The sequence below is a fragment of the Scyliorhinus canicula genome, chromosome 6 (assembly GCF_902713615.1).
Source record: "Scyliorhinus canicula chromosome 6, sScyCan1.1, whole genome shotgun sequence".
Lineage (NCBI taxonomy): Eukaryota > Metazoa > Chordata > Chondrichthyes > Carcharhiniformes > Scyliorhinidae > Scyliorhinus > Scyliorhinus canicula.
The window spans coordinates 178,278,774-178,301,856 of NC_052151.1; the positions used below are offsets into that span (position 1 = coordinate 178,278,774).

General features: G+C 43.6%; 1 protein-coding gene across 6 annotated transcripts in view; it reads left to right on the forward strand.

Moving 5' to 3' along the window:
- The window catches only part of LOC119967679 (signal-induced proliferation-associated 1-like protein 2), a 651,675-nt gene that overhangs the window by 14,903 nt on the left and 613,689 nt on the right, over nt 1-23,083 (forward strand). The window contains exon 2 of one of the 6 annotated variants that reach the window (XM_038800505.1): nt 14,774-14,977. The exons of 4 other annotated variants lie outside the window; for them this stretch is intronic. The gene's annotated coding sequence lies outside the window, so the exon portion shown is untranslated. Of the gene's footprint in view, nt 1-5,937; nt 6,099-14,773; nt 14,978-23,083 lie in introns of those variants that run through there. One more of the 6 variants, XM_038800506.1, reaches the window with a different exon arrangement.

Sequence of the window (23,083 nt, forward strand, 5' to 3'; positions counted from 1 at the left end):
ATGACACAAACTTTGTCAATTCTCTTTTGAGCTCACTCTCCCCAGCCTTGACTCCCACCAGATGATTCTAGGAGATGACCTGAACTGTGTTTTGAACCCTAAATTGGATTGTTCCAAACCTAAATCTCTTTTTCCATCTAGGACGGCCAGAGCTTTGTCCTCTTTTATGGTACAGTTTATGGGGTGGATCCCTGGCACTTTCTACATCCGAAAGATAAGGATTTTTCTTTTTTTTTGTCACGTATCCATTGTGCGTATTCCCTCATTGAGTTTAAAATTATTGATAGGACTCTCCTCCTTTCGGAGGTTGCAGCTAAGTACTCAGAGATTATTATCACCGATCATGCTCTACGTTTTGTCGATCTACTGTTAGAATCTGGCCCTACTCAACGACTAGTTACCACTCTGTTTTCAGACAATCACTTTTGTGAGTTTGTCTGCCTCCATAGAGGATTTTATTAAAATAAACAATGCAGACTCAATTTCTCCCTCCATGCTTTGGGAGGCTTTTAATGCTGTCATTAGGGGGAACATTATTTCTTATAGGGTGTGTATGCTGAAAACGGAGCAGTTGGAGACTGCTGTCGCTTTCTACACCTGAATATAATAATGATTATTATTGTCACAGGTAGGCTTACATTAACACTGCAATGAAGTTACTGTGAAAATCCCCTAGTCGCCACACTCCGGTGCCTGTTCTGGTACACTGAGGGAGAATTCAGAATGTCCAAATTACCTAACAGCACATCTTTCGGAAGGAAACCGGAGCACCTGGAGGAACTCCATGCAGACACGAGGAAAATGTGCAGACTTTACACAGACAGTGACCCAAGCCGGGAATCGAACCTGGGACCCTGGCGCTGTGAAGCCACAGTGCTAACCACTGTACCACTGTGCTGCCCACAAAAGGATTCCAGTGCTAACCATAATATTGGATATGTTTAATGACTCACTGTGTTGGGGTTCTTTGCCCCACAACCCTCACTCAAGCCTTAATCTCTTAAGGGGGACAAGGACCCTGTTGTGTGTGCTTCATACCAACCCATCTCACTTTTAAATACAAAAGCTAAGGTGCTGGTGCTCCGGCTGGAGGTTTACCTCCCAGGTATAATTTTTGAGGATCAAACCGGCTTTGTGAAGGGCTGACCATTGTTGGCTAATTTTAGTCGCCTGTTAAACATTATCCTTTTTCCCCTTCCCCAGCACCCGAGCTGAGATTTTAGTTTCTCTCAATGCTGAAAATGCATTTGATGTTTGTGGAATCGAGATTCTTGGGAGATTTGGATTCGACTCCTGGAGTTGTCTGTTGTATTATGCCCATATTGCTAGCTTTATGCAGATTACTTACTTCTGTACATTAAGGGCGTGACTCTCTCCATAGATAACACAATCAAGGCGCTTAATACATTTGGTTCCTTCTCTGGTTATAAACTGAACTTTGGTAAGGGCGAGTGTTTTCTGTGAAACCACCGCCCAATTTAGCCCATTGCCTTTTTGCTAGTTTCCATTATTTGGAGGTCCGGGTGGCCCATGATTGGGCCTCACTTCATAAATTAAACTCGGGTCTAATCAATATTGTCAGAGCGGATCTACAAAGGTGGAATAACTTCCCTCTGTCTCTGGCGGGTAGGATCCAAATGATCAAAATGAATTTACTTCCTAGGTTTTTCTTTTTTTTTTACAAAGTATGCCTATTTTCTTTGCCCAAACCCTTTTTTTGTTAAGGTTAATGTTCTTGATATCTATTTTTATTTGGGTGGGTAAGTGTCCCAGAAGCCACGGTGTTCTGCTCCAGAGAGAAAGATGGGTGGGAAGCTTCGCTCTCGTAAATTCCTTGTATTACTATTGGACTGCCAACATCCAAAAAGTTTTGCAGGGAATTAGTGACCCCGAATTGATTTGGGGAAAACAAAGGCTGGCTCATGCACTACCTCTAATTTATTTCATAGAATTTACAGTGCAGAAGGAGGCCATTCAGCCCATCGTGTCTGCACAGGCTCTTGGAAAGAGCACCCTACCCAAGCCCACACTTCCACCCTGTCCCTATAACCCAGTAACCCCACCCAACATGAAAGGCAATTTTGGACACTAAGGGTATTTTGCATGGCCAATCCACCTAACCTGCACATCTTTGGACTGTGGGAGGAAACCGGAGCACCCTGAGGAAATGCACACACACACTGGGAGAACGTGCAGACTCCGCACAGACAGTGACCCAAGCCTGGAATCGAACCTGGGATCCTGGAGCTCTGAAGCAGTTGTGCTAACCACTATGCTGCAATGCTGCCCTAGGGACCTATTTGTAGAGGGGAGATTTTTCAGAGTGGCTGACTAATTTCAGTTGCCCAATTTTAGCCTCTTTCATTATTTTCAGATTTGTGACTTTTCTCGGAAAGCTTTTCCTTCTTTCCTTTGGCCCCACTCCTCTCCTTATTAAAGAAGGTTTTATTCTTGGCTCAACCTGACGAGGGGGCTGTTTCAGACCTGTATGGCTATATTATAGCCATTGGATGGTGTGAGGGAGCTAGGTCCTTGCTTGCAGATGAGGTTTGGCCATCTTTTGTTACCTCACTGTAGTGTGTTTGGTAGCACTACTGTATGTAACATGGGTTACTCAATTCAATTGCTGCAGAGGCCTTCTGCACCTTGATGAAGAAGGCTCGAAGTCGTCCAGAGAAATTGAAAGGTTTATTGATGACAGTATTTAACAACTGCGGGAGTTCTTACTTTAAGATCAATACCAGGAGAAAGGTTACAACGTTTATATTCAGTCGCTATGTCTGACTACACTGGTAACCCTGAGCTAGATCTATGCTCCTGCTCTTGTCACAGTCTAATCACAAAGAGAGGCAGGGTGAACTCCACACACCCTCTTGTGCTCAGATAAGTTTAATCCAATTCAAAGTATTACACAGGACGCACTTGACCATAGTGAGGGTGAGTGAGTTTTCCCCAAACGTGGAGGACAGATGTGATCATTGTTCACTTGTCCCAGCATTAGACACATATGCTTTGGTCTTGTCCCAAACTTGCCAGCTTCTGGGTTACCTTTTTCCATACTATATTGGAGATTCTCCAGGTGGTTCTAGAATCATGTCCATTGGTAGCCATATTAGACTTATCCGTTTTACCCAGGGGTATGGGAAGATGTTGTCGCCTTTGCCTCACTGGTAGCCTCCCGGAGGTGAATATTGTTTAGCTGGGGGTCTCCCATCCCGCCCAGTGCATCTGCCTGGCTGGGTGATTTAATGACATTCCTACACTGAGAAAAAAATTAACTACACAATCCGGAGGTGGGTGGGGAAGTTCTACCTTAAATGGAAACCATTTATTTCCTTTTTTAAGGATCTAGATAGTGTCAGTTGTTAGGGGGTTTAGTTATAGTGTTTAGGTTTTAGCTTGTGCTTTTGATGAGGAATTTGTTTCACTTCTTGACATTGTCCCTTTCTTTTCACCTTTGTTGGTTGATTGACTGTAATATTATGAGTGTTATATAAAATTTCAATCTATATGTAAAAAGAGTTATCCTCCAAACGTTTCCAAAAATGTTAGATTGGGTATTCATCTTATTGCTATTGGCCGGTCTTTGTTAAATACAAATTTTCAACTGTGGTTGCACGTATTGCAAAAGTGACATTTGAAAAGTTAATTATATAGCATTTACAACATTGAAAGAAGGTCGTTCAATCCAGCCAGTACACTTTGACGTTTGTCCTAGGCTGCAGCAGTAGTCCATCCTATAACTATGTCTTTTCAAATTCCATTATTTCCCCCTGAACCATCTAACTATTTTTGAATAGTCTGTGCTTCCACTGTTGACTCTGGTAGTGGATTCCATAGCTTCACAATCCTCTCTGTAATAAAACCAGTTTTTATTCGCTATATTTGTCCCCTTCCCAAACAACTCTGAGGTTTGTCAAGGAATATCTCCTTTTAAATTCAATGTTGGCTGCTTCTAATTATCTCGGCACCAAGCTATTTAGTAATTTCATCTTTAATTAAAATCTTTCCCTATCACAGATGGTAAACTAACTGGCCTGCAATTATCTGGCTTAGCTGTGCCTACTTTTTCAAAAGGGAGTATTACATTGGCCACTCACTAATCCTCTGGCACAAATCCACTCCTCATTGATCCTTGAAATATAATTTCTGGTGCATGTGCTATTTCTTCTCCCAGTTCCCTCTGGATCCTTGGATGTATTCCATCACTTTGTGTTTCTTTACCTTAATTAACTTTTCAAACACTTACAATTTTATTATATCCCTCATCTTACTTTCATCAATTTAGAGTGTATCTCTTTGACAATTAATTTTTCCTTTGTAAACTAAAACAATGGGATGGATTTTTGCTCCTGTGGCAGATAGCTCAAGTTGGGAAATATCTGGACTTGGCACACACACCTCGGAGAGGGTGGGGTCATGCCCAATTGTTTTGTGAAATTTTCGGCCAATGTCCTTGCCCCGCCTACTCTACGCCCCTTCCATGCCAACTCATGCCCTTCATCTACCCCATGGTAGAAGCACGGTAGCATGGTGGTTAGCATAAATGCTTCACAGCTCCAGGGTCCCAGGTTCGATTCCGGCTTGGGTCACTGTCTGTGTGGAGTCTGCACGTCCTCCCCATGTGTGCGTGGGTTTCCTCCGGGTGCTCCGGTTTCCTCCCACAGTCCAAAGATGTGCGGGTTAGGTGGATTGGCCATGCTAAATTGCCCGTAGTGTAAGGTTAATGGGGGGATTGTTGGGTTACGGGTATAGGGTGGATACGTGGGTTTGAGTAGGGTGATCAGTGCTCGGCACAACATCGAGGGCCGAAGGGCCTGTTCTGTGCTGTACTGTTCTATGTTCTATGGTATCATCCCTATCAACAGTAATACACTTTTAAATTTATTTCTTCAGACTTCTGAAATTTAAAGCAGAACCTTTTACTTAATGGCATTTATTTACCCTATTTTGGGATTTAAAACATAGTTCCTATTGTTGACCTACTTTGTTTGCAATGCCATTGCATTTCTACTAACCTTATCCCTTTCTATTCAAACAGTTATATTTTACTTTATCATGGCCATTGCTCCCAAGGTGCTCACCCACATTTAGTTAGTTAACTTCTTCTGTCAGCATTTTCCCATGTTACATGGGGTCGCCATTGTGCTGGTTGATGACCACTCTCTATCTCCATTCATATACACCATCATTTTTGGATTTTGTGAGTGAGTTTGCAGCCGGATGCCCTTTTTTAAAAAAAAAAAATCTTTTTATTGGCTTTTCTCATATTTATAAACAGTTGTTGCATATATACATTACATTTTTATTGCCCGCGCTAATTTGCTTTATTTTATAGAGAGGTTTATTTTGTCCTTCATTGACTAACTGTATGTACATCTCGCTGCCCCCCCCCCTTTTTTATCCCTGGCTTACTCCTCGTTGCTGGCCTCGAACAGGCCGACGAACTGCCCCCAAGTATCCAGGAAGCCTTCCACTGCCCCTCGGATGGCGTATGTAATCTTCTCCAGGTGGAGAAATTCCGAGAGGTCAGCGAGCCAGTCTGCAGCTATGGGTGGTGCTGCCGAACGTCAGCCGAGCAGGATTCTCCAGCGTGCGATTAGGGAAGCGAAAGCAAGGGCGTTAGCCCCCTTCCCCACGGGTAGCTCTGGCTGCTCCGATACCCAGAAGATTGCCACTATTGGGCATGGCTTCACCCTCACTCCCACAACCTTGGACATTGCCTTGAAGAAGGCTGTCCAGAATCCAGCAAGCTTGGGGAAAGCCCAAAACATGTGGGTGTGGCTGGCCGGGCACCTCTCACATTTGTCCTCCACCTCCAGGAAGAACCTGCGCATTCGGGTTCTGGTCAGGTGTGCTCTGTGCACCACTTTGAGCTGCATTAGGCTTAGCCACTTTGAGCTGCATTAGGCTTAGCCTTGCGCAGGAGGAGGTGGATGGATTCCCTTCTGCCGCTAACCGTTTCCATTTTTCCAGGCTATGGGCCTGCACTGATGCACACTGGCTTGCCTGCAGCAGTGGCTAGATTCTCACCCACATTTAAAATTTACCAGATCTATATCCCTTGACTGTAAACCACAGTGAGACATCCAGACATCGTATGTATTAAAAAAGCAGCAATGCACAATTTGCTACTTTATTAGCTGATTTATAATGTTCCTCTTCCTGCAACAGTTTCTTTGTTGTCCTGTGCTTTATATTTTGTGTCCTCTGTCCTATTTGTACCAGCTCTTAGCATTTTGTCTATATGACTCGACACGTTTTTCTCGTTGTGACGCGTCTTATCTTTTTTTACTGTTCTTTTTAAATGTAGCACACTGGGCTAAATAGCTGGCTTTTAAAGCAGACCCAGGCAGGCCAGCAGCACGGTTCCCTTCTGTCGCTAACCTTTTCCATTTTTCCAGGCTAGGTGAACAGGTGCTGGAATGTGGTGAATAGGGGCTTTTCCCAGTAACCTCATTGAAGCCTACTTGTGACAAGCGATTTTCATTTCATTTCTTCCTGTTTGCATCCCAATACATTGGTTTATTTTCTTCCTGAAAAATAGTAATGAGCACACTCTGGGTCATGGATGAAGGTATGCATAGGATGGATCCTGACTGCCTGGAATATCTGAGAAAAATGTGGGAGGAGAGGCATCTGAGGCTGGGAAGGAAGGTGGGACTTGATTTGTGGAATGGAATAGATGGGTGGGGGAGGGTGTATTACATCAAAGTGGTTTCAAGAGATAATTATCCCATTTCTGGCTAGTAGTCTCTAGGCATTTTAAGGTAAGCCTTTTGTGTCTGATTCTAGGAGTCTAGAGTCTGTGAATCATCTCCTGGTATTTCATGCTATTAAGTCCTGTTTCAGTAGACTGCCAGTCTGTTTCTAAATATTACAAATCTGTCCATTATAAGGAAACTTCAACAAGAGAACAAATGTTGGGAGTTGGGTCGTAATTCAACTTGATAGACCAATATATCAGTCCTTTAGTTCTTGCAAGTTCTTGCAATGCCCGTGGCAGTTAGAAGCTTGTATCTTGTACATGCAACATCTTGCTGTAAAAGATACATATTAAGACTGTAGACGTGCGCTATGGAATGATAGTATTGCATTTATAGCATGGTACTTTGCAAGATCTGATGCTGGAGCAGAATTTGGGGGAATTGAATAGATAGATTGTTGTATGAATTAGCAGAATGTGTCACAGGAGCGAAAGGAAGATAAATGATTTGGACTGTGTGGGCAGAAGAGAATGCAGATGGGGAGTGTGACAAAAGTGAGATTATTTTAGTCCTGTTTTGGTTTAATGATTGTTCCAGAATGTAGTCAGTACACATGTGGTTTGTTTTTAAAAGCCATTTCAGCTTCAAGGATGAAGCAAGAGCGATAATTCAAACCTAATGTGGGACTAGTTCAGTATATCGGTGGTCGTTTAAAAAAAAATAGATAGTCAAAATTCGCAAAGCTTCAATGACGCTTCCTGGACACAGAGATATTCTGCTTAATATGAATATTCTAATGGAAAAGCTCAAAACTGATTATTTAAAACTCCTGAAGGAGAAAGATTAATTTGAAATTTCAAGAAGTGTTTTAAATGTTAGAGAGTAGTATAGCACAGAAAAATGTCATTCTTGGATCTGTGCTTTCTATTTGAAGAGTAACCCTGTTACTCCCAAGCTCTTGTTCTTTCTCATTATTCCTGAATTTTTGCTCCTTAATTAGCTCCCTCGGTGGCATAAGATTCTTTGAAAAAAATCTCATTATTTAAAAGTATTTGCAGAAGAACTCTAAAAGTTGCACTTGTATTATTTTTGTCTATTTAGGGAGGTGGTGGCAGTATTGACTACTGTATTATATTATGTGCTTATTCATCTTTGCATTTACCTGATATTTTAAATGTAAAATGAGGTGTGATGACATGCTCTGCTGCTTTCCAATGTTGGACTGATGCTTCATAAAAATACCAAACAAGTAGTGGTTAGCACTGCTGCCTACGGCATCGAGGACCCGCCATCTCTACGTGCATCGCAGGCGTCTCACGAGCTCCAACTGACTGATTCCCTCTTTTTCGACCGGTTCTGGCCCTCCCCTCGCTCTCCTGCACCTATATTCTGCTTCATATCCACCTGTTAACTGGGGAAAAGGTAAAAACAAAAGCCATGAGCGGGAGCCACCAAATGTGCAGCCACTCACTCCATGGTGGCCACTGGAAGTCTGTTTTCATATTTGACTGCTGTGGACTCTGGGAGATAGAAGTGTTTTGTCCCTGCCTTTCTATTTTAATTTTAAATATCCGTTCCAGTAAAAGAAAACATTGATTATAACTACCGGCTTTAGTAACTTAAAAGATAAAGCTTGCTTTTCGGAATGGTTTAAACCCGCTGGTGAGACGGTGTGGAGACTTTGTGGGTAAAGGATGGAGGTGGGTTTGTGTAGGGGGTTGGGGTTGCAGGCTCTGGCGACTGCCCCGCTTCTGTTGGCTCCCGGGAAGTATTCGGGAAATCTGGTGGTGGTGGCCACCCTGAAGATCTGGAGGCAAATCATGCAACACTTTTTGGTTGGGAGCGGAGTCGAGGGTAATGCCAATCGGGGGGGGAGATCACGGACTCGAGCTGGGGAGGATAGAGGCGAGGTTCCAGGGATGGTAGGAGGGGATCAGTGATCTGTTTCTGGGAGAGCAGCTTGGCGGAGTTGGATGAGAAGTTTGGACTGGCGTGGGAGGAGAGTTTTCAATCCATGCAGGTGTGGGACTTTGCAAAGAATGTTTTTACGACCTTTCCGATGGCACTTGCCTCCTCGTTGTTGGAGGAGGTGCTGTCAGTGGGGTGGGGGCTGGAGAAGGGGTTAGTCTCGGTGATTTGAGGGAGGATTCTGGATGAGGATAAGGTGTCCATGGAGGGGATTAGGGTTATGTGGGAAGATGAGTTGGGGCAGCATTAGAGGAGGGATTGTGTTGCGAGGTGCCGCGGAGGGTGAATATCTCAACCTTGTGTACGAGGCTAGGACTGATGCATCTGAAGATACCTGATGAAGGCATGGATTAGCTGGCTGTTTGAGAGGGCAGAGGACATATGTAAGCAGAATGTAAGGGGCCTTGCTAATCATGTACATATGTTCTGTCCTTTCCCTAGGTTTTTAGCACCATTTTGGCAGTTCTGAATGTAGATTTGGAGTCCGGACCCCTGGAAGCCATATTTGGGGTGTCGGACCTGCTTATTTATAAGTAAACACATTGTTTTATCTGAAGTCAGCTCTTGTTTGGAAAAGATGCCCATGTTCCCAGGGCAGCACGGTAGCACAAGGATAGCACGGTAGCACAAGTGGCCAGCACTGTGGCTTCATAATGCCAGGGTCCCCGCTGGGTGTCTCTGTGTGCGGAGTCTTGCACGTTCTCCCCATGTCTGCATGGGTTTCCTCCGGGTGCTCCGGTTTCCTCCCACAGTCCAAAGACGTGCAGGTTAGGTGGATTGGCCATGCTAAATTGCCCTTAGTGACCAAAAATGTTAGGAAGGGTTATTGGGTTACGGGGATAAGGTGGAAGTGAGGGCTTAAGTGGGTTGGTGCAGACTCGATGGGCCTAATGGCCTCCTTCTGCACTGTATGTTCTATGTTCCATGAACTCCACTGAGCCCCCCCCCCCTTTCTCAAACAGCAACCAATTTTAGAAAGTCTATAGGTTAAATCCAATTAATCGTTACCACACAATACTGCTTTGGTGGCCAAGTTTGATAAAATGTCTCTTCCCGGTTCAGCGAAGGTACAAAACTTTGTTCTTTAGGGGAGAATCTCTGCAATCTGCTGTGGGTCTAAATGTTAGCTGTAACAGGCCTCAGTGGCTTGAATCACAGATGGGATTAGCTTGTCGGGCTGTTGGATGGAAACTAGCCTCCCTCCTCAATGAGTGGCCTATCAGTTATATTGTTCAATCTCTTTGATAATCCCCTTTGTGGATTCTGCTGTCGACCTCGTTCAGATTCATTTCCTTTTATTTCCTTGCATAGCTTCGCTGGTAAACAATGTTTCTGATATTGCCATTCACACCTCAATGTCGCTAGCCTCATACTAATCTTGTTACTGGGCAAATTGCATCTCATTATTCCTATCTGCCTGTGAGTCTTGTTACTTGTTTGTTATTTTTATCTGCAGTTTACTGTTAATCTTGTTAACTTCCCACATTCTTGACACATTGTGTTAGATGAAATGTCTATAGTTTGTAATATAAAATAATTTTTTGCAGAGTTAATATGAATTTTTAACTAGGACCATAAATCATAGGAGCAGAATTAGGCCACTCGGCCAATCGAGTCTTCTCCGGCATTCAATCTGGCTGAGATTTTTCTCATATCCATTCTCCTGCCTTCTCCCCATAACCCCTTATCCTCTTATTAATAAAGAACCTATCTATCTTTGTCTTAAAGACACTCTGTGATTTACCCTCCACAGCCTCCTGCAGCAGAGTTCCACAGATTCACTACCCTCTGGCTGAAGAAATTCTCCTCATCTCTGTTTTAAAGGATAGTCCTTTCAGTCTGAGACTATGCCCTCAACTTCTAAATTTTCCTACTCGTGGAAACATCCTCTTCATGTCCACTCTATCCAGGCCTCACAATATCCTGTAATTTCAATAAGATCTCCCCCCCCCCCCCCCCCCCCCCCATTCTTCTAAACTCCCAATGAGTGCAGACCCAGAGTCCTCCTCCGCTCCTCAAATGACAACTGTTCATTCCAGGGATATTCTTGTGAACCTCCTCCGGACCCTTTCCAAGGCCAGCACATCCTTTAGATACGGGGCCTAAAACTGCTGACAATACTCCAAATGGGACCTGACCAGATCCTTGCACAGCTTCAGAATACATCCCTGCACTTGTATTCTAGCCCTCTTGACGTGAATGTATTTGCCTTCCTAACTGCCGACTGAACTTGCATATTAACCATAAGAGAATCTTGAACTAGGACTTCTAAGTCCCTTTGCGTTTCTGTTTTCCGAAGGCTTTTCCCATTGAGAAAATAGCCTATGTCTCCATTCTTCCTACGCAAGTGCATAACCTCACACCTTCCCATATTGCATTCCATCTGCCACCTCTTTGCCCACTCTCCAAGCCTGTCCAAGTTCTTCTGCAGCCCCCCTGCTTCCTCAATACTGCTTGTCCCTCTGCATATTTTTGTATCATCTGCAAACTTAGCAACAGTGTCCTCAGTTCCTTCTTCCAGATCGTTGAAGTATATTGTGAAAAGTCCTAACACCAACCCCTGAGGCACGCCACTCGTCACCGGCTGCCATCTTGAAAAAGACCCCTTTATCCCCACTCTCTGCCTTCTGCCAGTCAGCCAATCCTCTATCCGTGTCAGTATCTTATCTGGACCACCATGGGCTCTTAACTTATTCAACAGCATCCTAAAAAGTATTGGTTTTTACTTAATTCCATTGTAACTGTCTTTTGGCCCAAATCAAGCATGCATGTCAATTTCTCAAAACATCAACTCTGTAAAAGTCAATACCCTGACTTTTGGCCTAAACAATTAGTCTCAAAAATTAAATTCAACCATTTGGTAACTTATGTTTGAAAAACCTATATTTTCAGTAAAATTTTCAACCTTTAACATTTTTACAAAATATAAGCACTACCCCAGCACAACCCGCACCCCTTGAAGGCAACTAGAATCCCGAAGTGTAAGATAAACAAACCCCATCTCACCCCTCATCCGCCCCTCCCCGAGCAAATTTCACCATCTCCAAATGCAGGAACTCCATTAGATCCCTCAGCCATACCGAGGCACAGAGGGGAGAAGCTGAACAGGACCCGCCTGCGACGATCAACAAGGCGAAGGCTAAGAATTCTGCCCCCGCAGCAGTCTAACTCCAGCCGATCTAACACCCCAAACATGGCCTCCAGGAGACCAAGCTCCAGACCAACATGTAGAACCTCGGGCATGGTGCTGAAAAACAACCCCCAAAACTTCTCCCAACTTCAGGTAGGGCCAGAACATGATTAGCTGGATCTGTTCCGCACCACTCGCAGCTGTCCTCCACCACCTCAAACAACCGGCTCATCCTTGCCACTTTTAATTGAGTCAACCCCAGCCTCCACAGCACCTCGCACCATAATCCACCCCCTCTCTCCAATGCCATCCCAGTTCCTCCTCCCATTTGCCATCCATGAACACCTTATCTTCCTCCATTGTCCTCCTGTAAATCGTCGAAACAACCCCACCCTCCAGCCCCATCACCAACAGTACCTCCTCGAACAACAAAGAAGATGGCGCCATTGGAAAGCTTGGGAAGGCGGCCCCCCCCCCCCCCCCCCCCCCTCCCAACCACCACCACCACCACCCCCCAACTCCTTCAAGCTTGCACACCGCCCTTCCAAAAACAAATATTTCATCCCTCTCTCCTCCCATCCCTGGAACTTCACATCCATCCTCCCCAGCTCACACCCATGGATCCTTCTTCTCAGCATCACCCTCGAGCCTGCCCTCAACTTAAAGTGCTGCCGGAATTGCCTCCAAATCTTCAGCGTAGCTACCACCACAGGACTACACGAGTATTTCCTTGGGACGAACGGCAGTGGTGCCGCTGCCAGTGCTCACTGCCCTGACCCGTTACTGGAACCTGCCTCCAACTGCACCCATAAAGCCTCTGTCTTCTTACTCCAGCCCCTCACCTTTTCCACATTTGCCGCCCAGTAATAGTGTAACAAGTTCAGAAGGACCAACCACCGACTGCCGCCCTCTTTGCAGCACCGCTTTCCTTATCTTAGCCACCTTCCCGGCCCACACAAATGACAAGGCTAGCCTATCCATCCCCTTAAAAAATGACTTCAATAAAAAGACCGGCAGACACTGAAACAGAAATAATAACTGGCAGAATGTTCATCTTCTTCACTGCCTGCACCCGTCCTGACAACAAGGGGAGACTATCCCATCGTAGCAAGACCTCCTTTACCTACCCCACCAAACTTGAGCTCACAAAGCCATGCCCAGTCCTGCGCAACTTGCACTCCCAAATACCTAAAATGAGTTGTTGCCACAACTATTAATGATAACATACATGTTTTAAAGCACATTTAGCATGATGATCTGTTTCAGATTATTACATAGAAAGCACTTAAAGGAGTAGTTAAAGTTTCCAGGAATTCTCCAGAACACACCCTCTAGGCCTTAAAGGATCTAAGTCTTGCTGAATTCCTGGATCACCTGTATTCTCCTTCTTGGGCAGCTTCTCAGTGACTAATCTGAGTCTCTTGCCGTATGGGGAAATTGTACATATAACACAATAAAAATAAGTAATAAATATATATTTTGAAACTCAATAATGGGGGACAGAGTTATTTTAAATCGTGTTTTCTCATTAATGATAGATGAGCTGTTACTGAAGAATAAAAACCAACATTATTCTGAGCAATGGCCCATCTGGTAGGGGAGTTGCCCAAAATGTATACTTTTAACATTTCTGTCAGGCTTCAAAGTAACAAGCCGAAAAGAAAAATATAGTTATTTTTCCTTTGACCTGAATGTTCAAGCACCTTCCAAACAGTTTGCATTTAGTCATAGAAACTAGTTTTTTGCTTTAACTATTAATTAGTTTATGGCCTTAAGAGGAGCAAGCAGGTTGGTATAAAACTTGCATCACCTAAGTGTTCATAACTAGCATAAACTTGCTGGCTATAGAAGGGAAACAATGCTGTTAAAGGAAATATAGCTTGAATCCTGTGGATTTCAAGGTCCAGGGTTTATATTCTCTTTTCCATTTAAAAGTTTAAAAAAGTATTTAAAAAAAATAGAATCTTGAGTGTTTACGCTGAAGTAACTGACCTGGCCACAAAAAATAATTGGAAATCTGACTTTGCAATTATTTCTTGCTATCATGTCATTGAGTCTGTGCAGCAACAGAAACCAGAAGCCTCAGAATTTTATTACATTTGGGTGGTATTTTCTCATTGCTCATTCCTCCTTGCCCAAGAACATTGAAAGTTAACCATGTAAAGTAGGCCGGGGCAGGTAGGGCTTTCCTGAAAGGACCTGAATAAATCAGTGCTACCATATTTATCGAACTCGGGTTTACAATTTGCACTGGAGATATCAAATTATGACCTTTTGGATTGGCAGGTGGCTAACGTTTTTTAAAAATTAAGGGGCAATTTACCGTGGCCAATCCACCTACCCTCCACATCTTTAGATGCAGAGGTGAGTCCCACGCACACGGGGAGAATGTGCAAACTCCACACGGACGGTGACCCAGGCCGGGATTGAACCCGGGTCCTCGGCACTGTGAGGCAGCTGCGTGCCGCTCTCAGATGGCTAACATAATATATATTATAGAATATTATTCTTGAAACAGTTCTGTAAAGGTGGTATAATAATGCAATTTCTTCTGAGATTTTTTTGTGGCTTGTGTGTTTGACTTTGATTTTGCTGGCTGACTGATTCAATTAATAAAATATACCAGTTGACAACAAAGAAAATCCCAAGTGTGTAACAACTGAAGCAGAACTAAATACTCGCTTGTTACAAATTCAATTGTAGCCACTGCAGTGAGTGCGAGTAAGTGTTTATATTTTTTTAACATGCTAATAAAAATAATGAGAGTTCCACATGATATTTTTGGTCAGCTGTAACTGGTGTGTGCACTTTTGTTTCATTAGCTTAAATGTCTTAAAGTCTTGGCCCTGGGGAATCACGTGATATGTGTGTGGGAGCAGTTGCGTTTTTGCAAGCTCCAGCTCTGCTCATCTTTCAATCTTTGTTTTTATCCTCATGCGCATATCTTTTGTGTCACTTTTTGTTACAGATGGCTTTTACCGTGTGCTGAGATTTGTTGGTCAATGTTTCAGTTCTTTTTAAGCCAAGACAATATGCTTTGATCCTTGTTGGTGAGTGGCGGCTGGAGGGAGTTGGTGTGGGGCCTGGTCCATGGCAGCACAGCTGCCTTCGAGAGGTTTCCCGTCCTGATGATATGGTGCACTCTGACGGATGATGGCTGCTAGCAGTGAAGGTGATCTATCTGATAGTTTTGCTCTGCGGTGCAGGACATTAAGGCCAATTTTAGAGTTGTGAAGTGTCTTTATGGAGGTGGGGTGGCAGGTTCTTGCAGTAGTCAGAGCACTGTCTCTGGTGAAAGCCTGCCTCTATATGGTTGAGTTCCTGTTGCTAGGCCTGTTGACCATCCTAAGGAGAATGAAGGGGAACCAATGAAGAGCCCAGTCATGCCAGGTGTCTCCTGTGAGGTCGCAGAGAGGTCACCAGCTGAGTTTGAGGCCTGGCTGCCTTGTTGTGGGAATCTCGATTTGGAGGCTGGGCAGCCCTAATTTGATGGAGCATATTTAATTCTCTCACTGCGGTTGTGCTGGTCTTCTGACCTCCGGGTCTGAGTGGCTTTGTTCCAGTTGTTGGACGAGAGGGTTAGGGTTGCCTGAACCGGCTGGGTTGTCCTGCCCTGTTGGAGCCTAAGTAGTTGACCACCTGCACTCAGTTTAGCTGGTGTGTTGGAAGTAATGAGGTTCGTGCTCTGACCGTTGGAATCCTAGGACGATCCTGAAGTGTGCTCGGATCCTGCTTTCTCCTTGATGACTACTTTCTTTGTGCTTCTAGTGGAGCAGTCTTTATCCCAATGACCGGCTCGTTCCTCAGTTGTTACCCTGGACTTTACTCCCTGATAGTCATGTTGTTCTCGATTAATATTATCAATTTATCTGTTTGCAGGGAAGTAAATATTTCAGGTGTGATGTCCTGCACTTTTAAGATCACCCATTTAAAAAAATATATCTGGCGGTGCCTTTTCTTCTTCAGGCCCAGGTGGACTGCACAGAAGCACAGTGGTTAGCACTGCTGCTTCACAGTGCCAGGGTCCAATGTTTGATTCCCGGCTTCGGTCACTGTCTGTGTGAAGTCTGCACGTTCTCCCCGTGTCTGTGTGGATTTCCTCCGGGTGCTCCGGTTTCCTCCCATAAGTCCTGAAAGACGTGCTGTTAGTTAATTTGGACATTCTGAATTCTGTCTCGGTGTACCCGAACAGGCAGCGGAATGTGGTGACATGAGGATTTTCACAGTAACCTCATTGCAGTGTTAATGTAAGCCTACTTGTGACACTAATAAAGATTATTATTACTGTGCATTATCCTGTTGAGGTCTGGAGTTTGTCAGCCTGCCTTTAGGGATGAGCTGGTCGTTTATCCTGATGTGGATGTGAGTCTCCCTCTTTGGCTGTTATTGCCGTCTGAGGGCTGGTTGTGGTAGTTTTGGATGGTGAGCTTTTGTGTCATGGACGCTCAGATACGTTAGGTCGTCTAATCCTTCCTTCCTTCCTTTGAATGGTCCTGGTTTTGGGGGTGGGTTTCTCCCTGTTTTACGATTGGAACCAGTTTGTATTCCTTTTGGTTCTCGGCTCACAATACCCTGTTGTCCTCTGAGGGGGTGCTGGCTGTCTGATGATCTGTTTTGTCCTTTGATCTGGGGCTTGGAGATGGGTTTTTGGAAGTTTGGACTCTTGCCGTTGGCTCTTGTTCTTGCTCTCTTTTTACTTTTATGGGTTTGGTTGTGCCCAGTTCTCTCATTGTTTTTGTTCTTGTTATTTTGCCACCTCTGAGGTGGCTGCCTGTTCCGATCTCTATCTGGAGAAGAGTTTAAATTGAGCTTTAAAAGTTAGTCGATTTCTGCTTTGCACTGGAGTTTGCGGGTATTGTTTTCTTCTTCTGTCAGTTTGTTTTGTAGCCACAGTTGAGATGTTGGTCTATGATGTTGCCTGTATCCTGTTTTTTTTATCATTTATCTGTGGAAGGAACTTGTTGGGAATTTTGACCCTGATTCATCCGGTCTTATTTGTTGCCAGTTATGTAATGACTATTGTTTTGTACTGTACCTGCTGTACATTGATATCTATAGATAACTTTCTGTAATTTCTGCTTTTGTTAGTTTGAAACGATTGTTTTTTTTGTAAAACTGTAAAATCCAAATGAATAGACATTTAAGTGTTGGTTCCTCGTGATGACCAGCAAAATTAAGCATGTTTTTTATGATCTGAGATCAGTAACCAGATTTGCACAGAATTTGATTCCCATAAAACTCAAAATTAGTTCCTAAGCAGATGTTCATCCATCTCTTTTTAAATTCTCTTCCTTGCAAAGTTTTCCAATTCCCTCCTTTAGGGGATTTGGCTCCAAGTGCCGAAATTGCCCGATGTACTTTGTCCAAGCCTTTATTGTGATGAATACACAATGGGGCTGGTTTACACAGTGGGCTAAACAGCTGGCTTGTAATGCAGAACAAGGCCAGCAGCACGGGTTCAATTCCCGTACCAACCTCCCCAAACGGGTACCGGAATGTGGCGACTAGGGGCTTTTCACAGTAACTTCATGGAAGCCTATTTGTGACAATAAGCTATTATTATTATTATTATTATTATTATTATTACTATTATTAGGAATTGGGTTATATATTGTGTTTTTTGGATTTGGTACAATAATAGTTTTAAAAGCAAGGATTAAGGTGTGTATTTAACTGCTGCAGTAATTGGCAAAATTCTCCGTCCCGGGCGCCCTGATCATGTTCCCTGATGGGACAGAGAATTGGGCATCGGGGCAAAATCAGAAGCCGACCCAATCGTGATGCTCCAACCCCAAGTTGGAAGTGGGAAGGAGCTTCTCGCTGCACGCCTGCAGGAGCATGTAAATAAATGCAAATGGGTCTTAATGGCCCAATGCACTGGCCTTCCGTGATTCTCCGGTCCTCGTGGCTGGGAATTGTGTGGGTGCAGATCAGTTGTGTTCTCTACCGGTGTGGTGGACCGTTGCCCACTTGGCACTCAGCGAGGGCCCCCTGGTACCATCCGAGGGCCGCACTGTACTAACACGTTTGAGTGATTGGAATGCACTTGGTGCTTGGAATGAACTTACTCCTCTTTGATGTGTCAATGTTTACAAACATTGGGGTTTTACTACATACGCCACTGAATTGGGAACCGTGATTAGGCAGAGAATCGTTTCCGATGCCGAATTGCGGCGGGTGCCGATTTCACGCCAAATTGCAATTCTCCATAGCGGCATCAATGCTTTGCAGAACGCATGTACAGTAAATGCAGTAATATGATTAGCGGGCCCACCTAGTATTCTCCGGGTCCTCCGTGATTCTCTGTCTCCAATGGCTCAATTTTCCAACACCGAGGTTCACATGTGTTTTTAAAAATCGGGAAACCGGCTCCCCACTGTGAACTTAAGGCTACAGACCGTATAGATGTCCCCCAGGTCAGGCCACCCCCCACTAGGTGCCCTCTGGCCCCAGCCGACCCCTCAGCACTATGGGCGTGCTCCAGCGCAACCAGTGCCATCTTGTTGGCTGGGGTGGTGTGTGTGTGGGGGGAGTGAAGTGTGTAAATGCGGCTGCAGCTTGTCGGCCTCCTGAGTGTCAATTGCAAATCTGGCGCCCTTTCTTATTGGAATTATTGTGTTTTACGTGGCGCTGGTACTAGCCCCTTAACAGTTGTTGAATTGGTCCAGGTGCGACGCCCGTTTTGCTGTCGTGGAAGTCCATGAATCCTGCCCTGGTGTCAGCACTTAGTTTCAGGAACAGAGAATCCAGCCGAGTTTTTAAAAATCATTCCTTCATTCGTTCACTCTTTATACGATCTTGCTGTGAGAAAATTGACTGCAATGTTTTCTATAACAAGAGTTATTACACTTCAGAAATAATCTGTAGTCAAGCACTTTGGGACATCTTGAGAATACAATTTAATGTTATATAAAGGCAAATTTTCTCTTGAATTGATCATCTGGCAACGTAGCGTGGTGCCATTTAAAAGATGACATTTAAGCTAAATTGTAAGTTATTTATGTTCACTTCTGCGCAAGACCAGATGGAGGAAAGTAACCATGGCTACATTTATATAATAACTGCATTGTTGGTCTGAAGTAATTTTATGTAAATTTACATAAATTTATTGTTCGTGCAACATAAATAGAAGTTCAGGCTGCACCTGACTGTCTCAAGGTAGTCTTCCTCCTTTCTGGTGTTGGGTTAGGTTGTGATTCTGAATTTGGAGTGAGTTTGCATACTAACTGTGTAACATTGATGCAATGTGAGATGCATTCTAAAATTTTACATTGGCAAAGAATTATTGAAGGATGGTGTAACTAGCATTGAATAAGCAGTTATCGGTATGACATTCATCTTCTCCATGAAAAATGATCAAAAGAGAAAATAATGAAAGGAACTTGGTGCCATTTAAAAATTCTGATCTAAAACTGGGTCACTTGAATTGTCTTTATATGGGCTTGCTGTATGGACTTGCTGTTTGCTTTGAGAAGTATTTAAAATAAAAGTTAAATTGGAAAAAAAGCTTATGAGAATTGACAACATAAAGAAACTACTGAATGAGTGACTTGGAGTAGAGAAGCGACCAAGATCTTGAATGAAATGAGAGACTTTTTAAAATTGCTTATGTATAAGAAACAAAAGTGCGGCAAGTACTCATCAGCGATTTGCACTGTGCTAATGATACACACCCATGTCTACGAATAGTTTGATTTGACCATCGGTATAAGGAAGAAAAATGTCATGGTCCAATAGGTTGCTGTACCACCATCAATCAGCACTGGCAATATGATTCCGGAGGTTCTTGACAGCTTCACGTATCTAGGCTCCACAATCACTAGCAATCTCCGTTTATGCTGTAATCAACACAAAGTGCAAATGCTGCAGCTATTGGCCCACAACATCCTCCAAGTGGCAACCAGTGTTGGATTGTCACTCTGGACCCAATTACCTGTGTCAAATTTTATCCGTGCCTGTCTTGTCTAACATTCTGGATTTAGGCCGGACAAAATCCAGGCAACACAGCGGGTTCCCGGGTCTAGCGTCAGAGTCTAAAGTAATCTGAGCGAAGGAGGACACCCCCATTTCTTTAAAGCACCAGCTGCCGTAAAGCAGGTGAGTTTAAAGGTTCCATTGAAAGTAGCATGCCAGGGAGAAGGCAAGTATCTAAGGTAGGTAGATGGGATTTGGGGATTGATATCTATGGGGTAAATCCCAAACCTGATGCTGGGGAGCCAGGAAGCTACGGCCCGTTTTGTCCAAGCTGAGTAAGCGATTGTGGAGCAAACTGACTGAGAACATCAAACTGCGAGTCTATCTAGCCTATGTCATCAGTGCATTTTTCTATAGCAGTGAGACTTGAACAACATAGGCTGGGCAGGAGAAAAGGCTGAACAGTTTCTAGCTTGACAGTCAATGGCATTACCATTGCTGAATTCCCCACCGTCAACATCCTGGGGGTTACTATTGATGAGAAACTGAACTGGACCAGCCATGCATATACTGTGGTTACAAGAGTAGGTCAGAGGCTGGAAATGTCCGAGTTCCCCAAATTTTGCCCTCTGCAGAGCAATGGGATATTTTCTACTTGCTTGAACATAACTGACTAAAATGAGATCATTATAATATGCTAGCAATATACAATACATAATAGTAGATTGCAAATAAATGGTATTTAACAGGATAGTTTAATTTTACTTTGTTGGGGATCCATAGAATTTCACAATATATTATATTTTCTTAACCAAGAAAAGATAGAAAACCACCGCTGCAGTGTCTTAAATTACCTCCGGACATCCCAAAGTTCTTTATGGCAAATGAGCTATTTTTAAAGTAGTCGTTGTGATGTGGGGGAAACATTGTATATTCATATACACGCTTGAAAACCAGCCAGAAACCCAGTGAACTAGCAATGACTAGCTGATTTTTTTTTCATGTTTATGGATTTTGTTTCCTGAATAAATTATCAAATTATGGCCAGGTCAATGATTCTAATGATCGGGGTGTCATTGTCTATAGTTCCAAAGGATGTGAGGGCTGGATATAATAGAATGAGAGAGTCTTGAATTTTGATGGTTTCTCACGCAATATTAAATGCTCCATTCTCTCCTCTGACAGTTTCTGAAGGTCAAATTCATGTCCTGTAAGAGACCATTTTTATGATGGTTCTTTTTGTTCAACTTGAATGGGTCACTAAGGAAAAGTGAAGTCAAAGGAACAGCACTGAACAAGCACAATACTTACATTCATGTTTTTTTGGAATGAAAATGTGGTTCAGGAATGAGTCAATGTAATTCTGTGAAAAGAAAAAAAGAGTTAAGCATTTTACACCCAATGAAGTACTTTTGAAGTGTATTCACTATTGTAATGCCGGAATTGTGGTAGCCAATTTGTGTACAGCAGTTCATTCATTCATTCATTCTCTCTCTCTCTCTCTCTCTCTCTCTCTCTCTCTTGTCTTAATTCATTACCGATGTATGATCATCATCTATGTCATACATTAGGATATCCATTCTGTTATTCTTTACACTATACTAAGTACCTCCAATGCCTGGACTCGGAAAAAGATTTGATACAAGGTAGGCCATGAGAGAGGACAGCCCTGCCTGACTCAACATTTGATCAGTAAACTTTCCAATTTGCATCAAATGCCTAACTGATGTTTGTGTAGAGCAATCTGCAGATTTCACCAAACCCCATTTTGAAGAGTACATCTACCATGCGATATTCTGTCAAATACCTTCAGCTAGTCCAAGCTGATGAAGCTGGCATCCGCCCACCTGCCCTGCACATAGGTGATTGTATCCCTGAGTAGCATGAGACTATACAAGATCTCCGTGTTGGTACACAATAGGTTTGATCAAGGTGGATCACCAGCTTCAGAGCAGACTTGACCTGATTGGCAATGAGCTCAGACAAAAATTTGTAGTCTATTGAGGTTGCAAATCTGAAACTGTAGAGAGTCTGTTGTGTGATATTATAAAGTACATCTGTCTGCCTCTTCCTGAAAAGCATGGTTTTGTGCACTTTATTTTTACTTCCAACAAAAAGATCTTTTTGACAGATTTTTTGACCGATTTTAAGAGTAGCAATGACTTGAACACAAAATCCAGACTGACTGTCCAGTGCAGTACTGAGAGAGTATATACTGTTGGAGATGATGTTTATGGATGAGGCATGAAACCAAAGGCTGCGCCTGCCCTCACTGTTGAGTGTTAAGACCATAGGGGTGGGACGGCAGCACAGTGGTTAGCATTGCTGCCTCACAACGCCAGGGACCCGGATTCAATTCCGACAATGGGTGACTGCTGGTGGAGTTTGTACTTTCACCCTGTGTCTGCGTGGATTTCCTCCGGGTGCTCCGGTTTCCTCCCACAGTCCAAAAACATGCATTAGGTAGATTGGCCATGTTAAATTGCCCTTGGTGATCAAAAAGATTAGGAGGGGTTATTAAGTTACGGGGACAGGGTGGAAGCGAGGGCTTAAGTGGGTCAATGCAGACTCGATGGCCGAATGGCCTCCTGCACTGTAGAGATTCTATGATTCTGTGATATGACATAAGAATGAAAGTAGGTCATTTGGCCCATTGAGTCTGCTCTGCCATTCAATGAGATCATGACTGATATGATAACCCTCAGCTCAACTTTTCCACCTATTCCTGATAACCCTTGATTTCCGTACAGATTATAAATCTATCTACCTCCGCCTTGAACAGTCTTAACGACCTCTTACAGCTCTGTCGTAGAGACTTCCACAGATTCACTACCTTCTGAGGGAAGAAATTCCTCCTCATCGCTGTCTTAAATGGGTGACTCCTGACTCTGAGATTATGCCCTCTGGTCCTAGATTTTCCCACAAGGGGAAACAATCTTTCAACACCTACCCTGTCGAGCCCTTGAGAATCCTATATGCCTTAGTAAGGACACACTCATTCTTCTAAACTCCAATTTAGAGTACAGACCCAAACTACTTAATTTCTCCTCATAAGAAAATTCCTCCATACCAGGGATCAACCTTGTGAACCGTCCCTGGACTGCCTTCATTGCCATCTTTCCTCCGAGAAGGAGATCTCCATGACACTATTTGAACAAGAAGACTGATGTCCTCCCAAATATTTATACCTGCATCATTAGAACAAAAAAGGCTTATTTGGTCATATCATTATCTAAAAGGATTATCTAGTCACGGGTCAAACCCTTGGAACTTCCTCCTTAACAGCACTGTGGGTGCACTATAGACTGCAGCAATTCAAGAAGGTGGCCAGCCAACAATGCCCACACAGAAAATTCGGCCCATC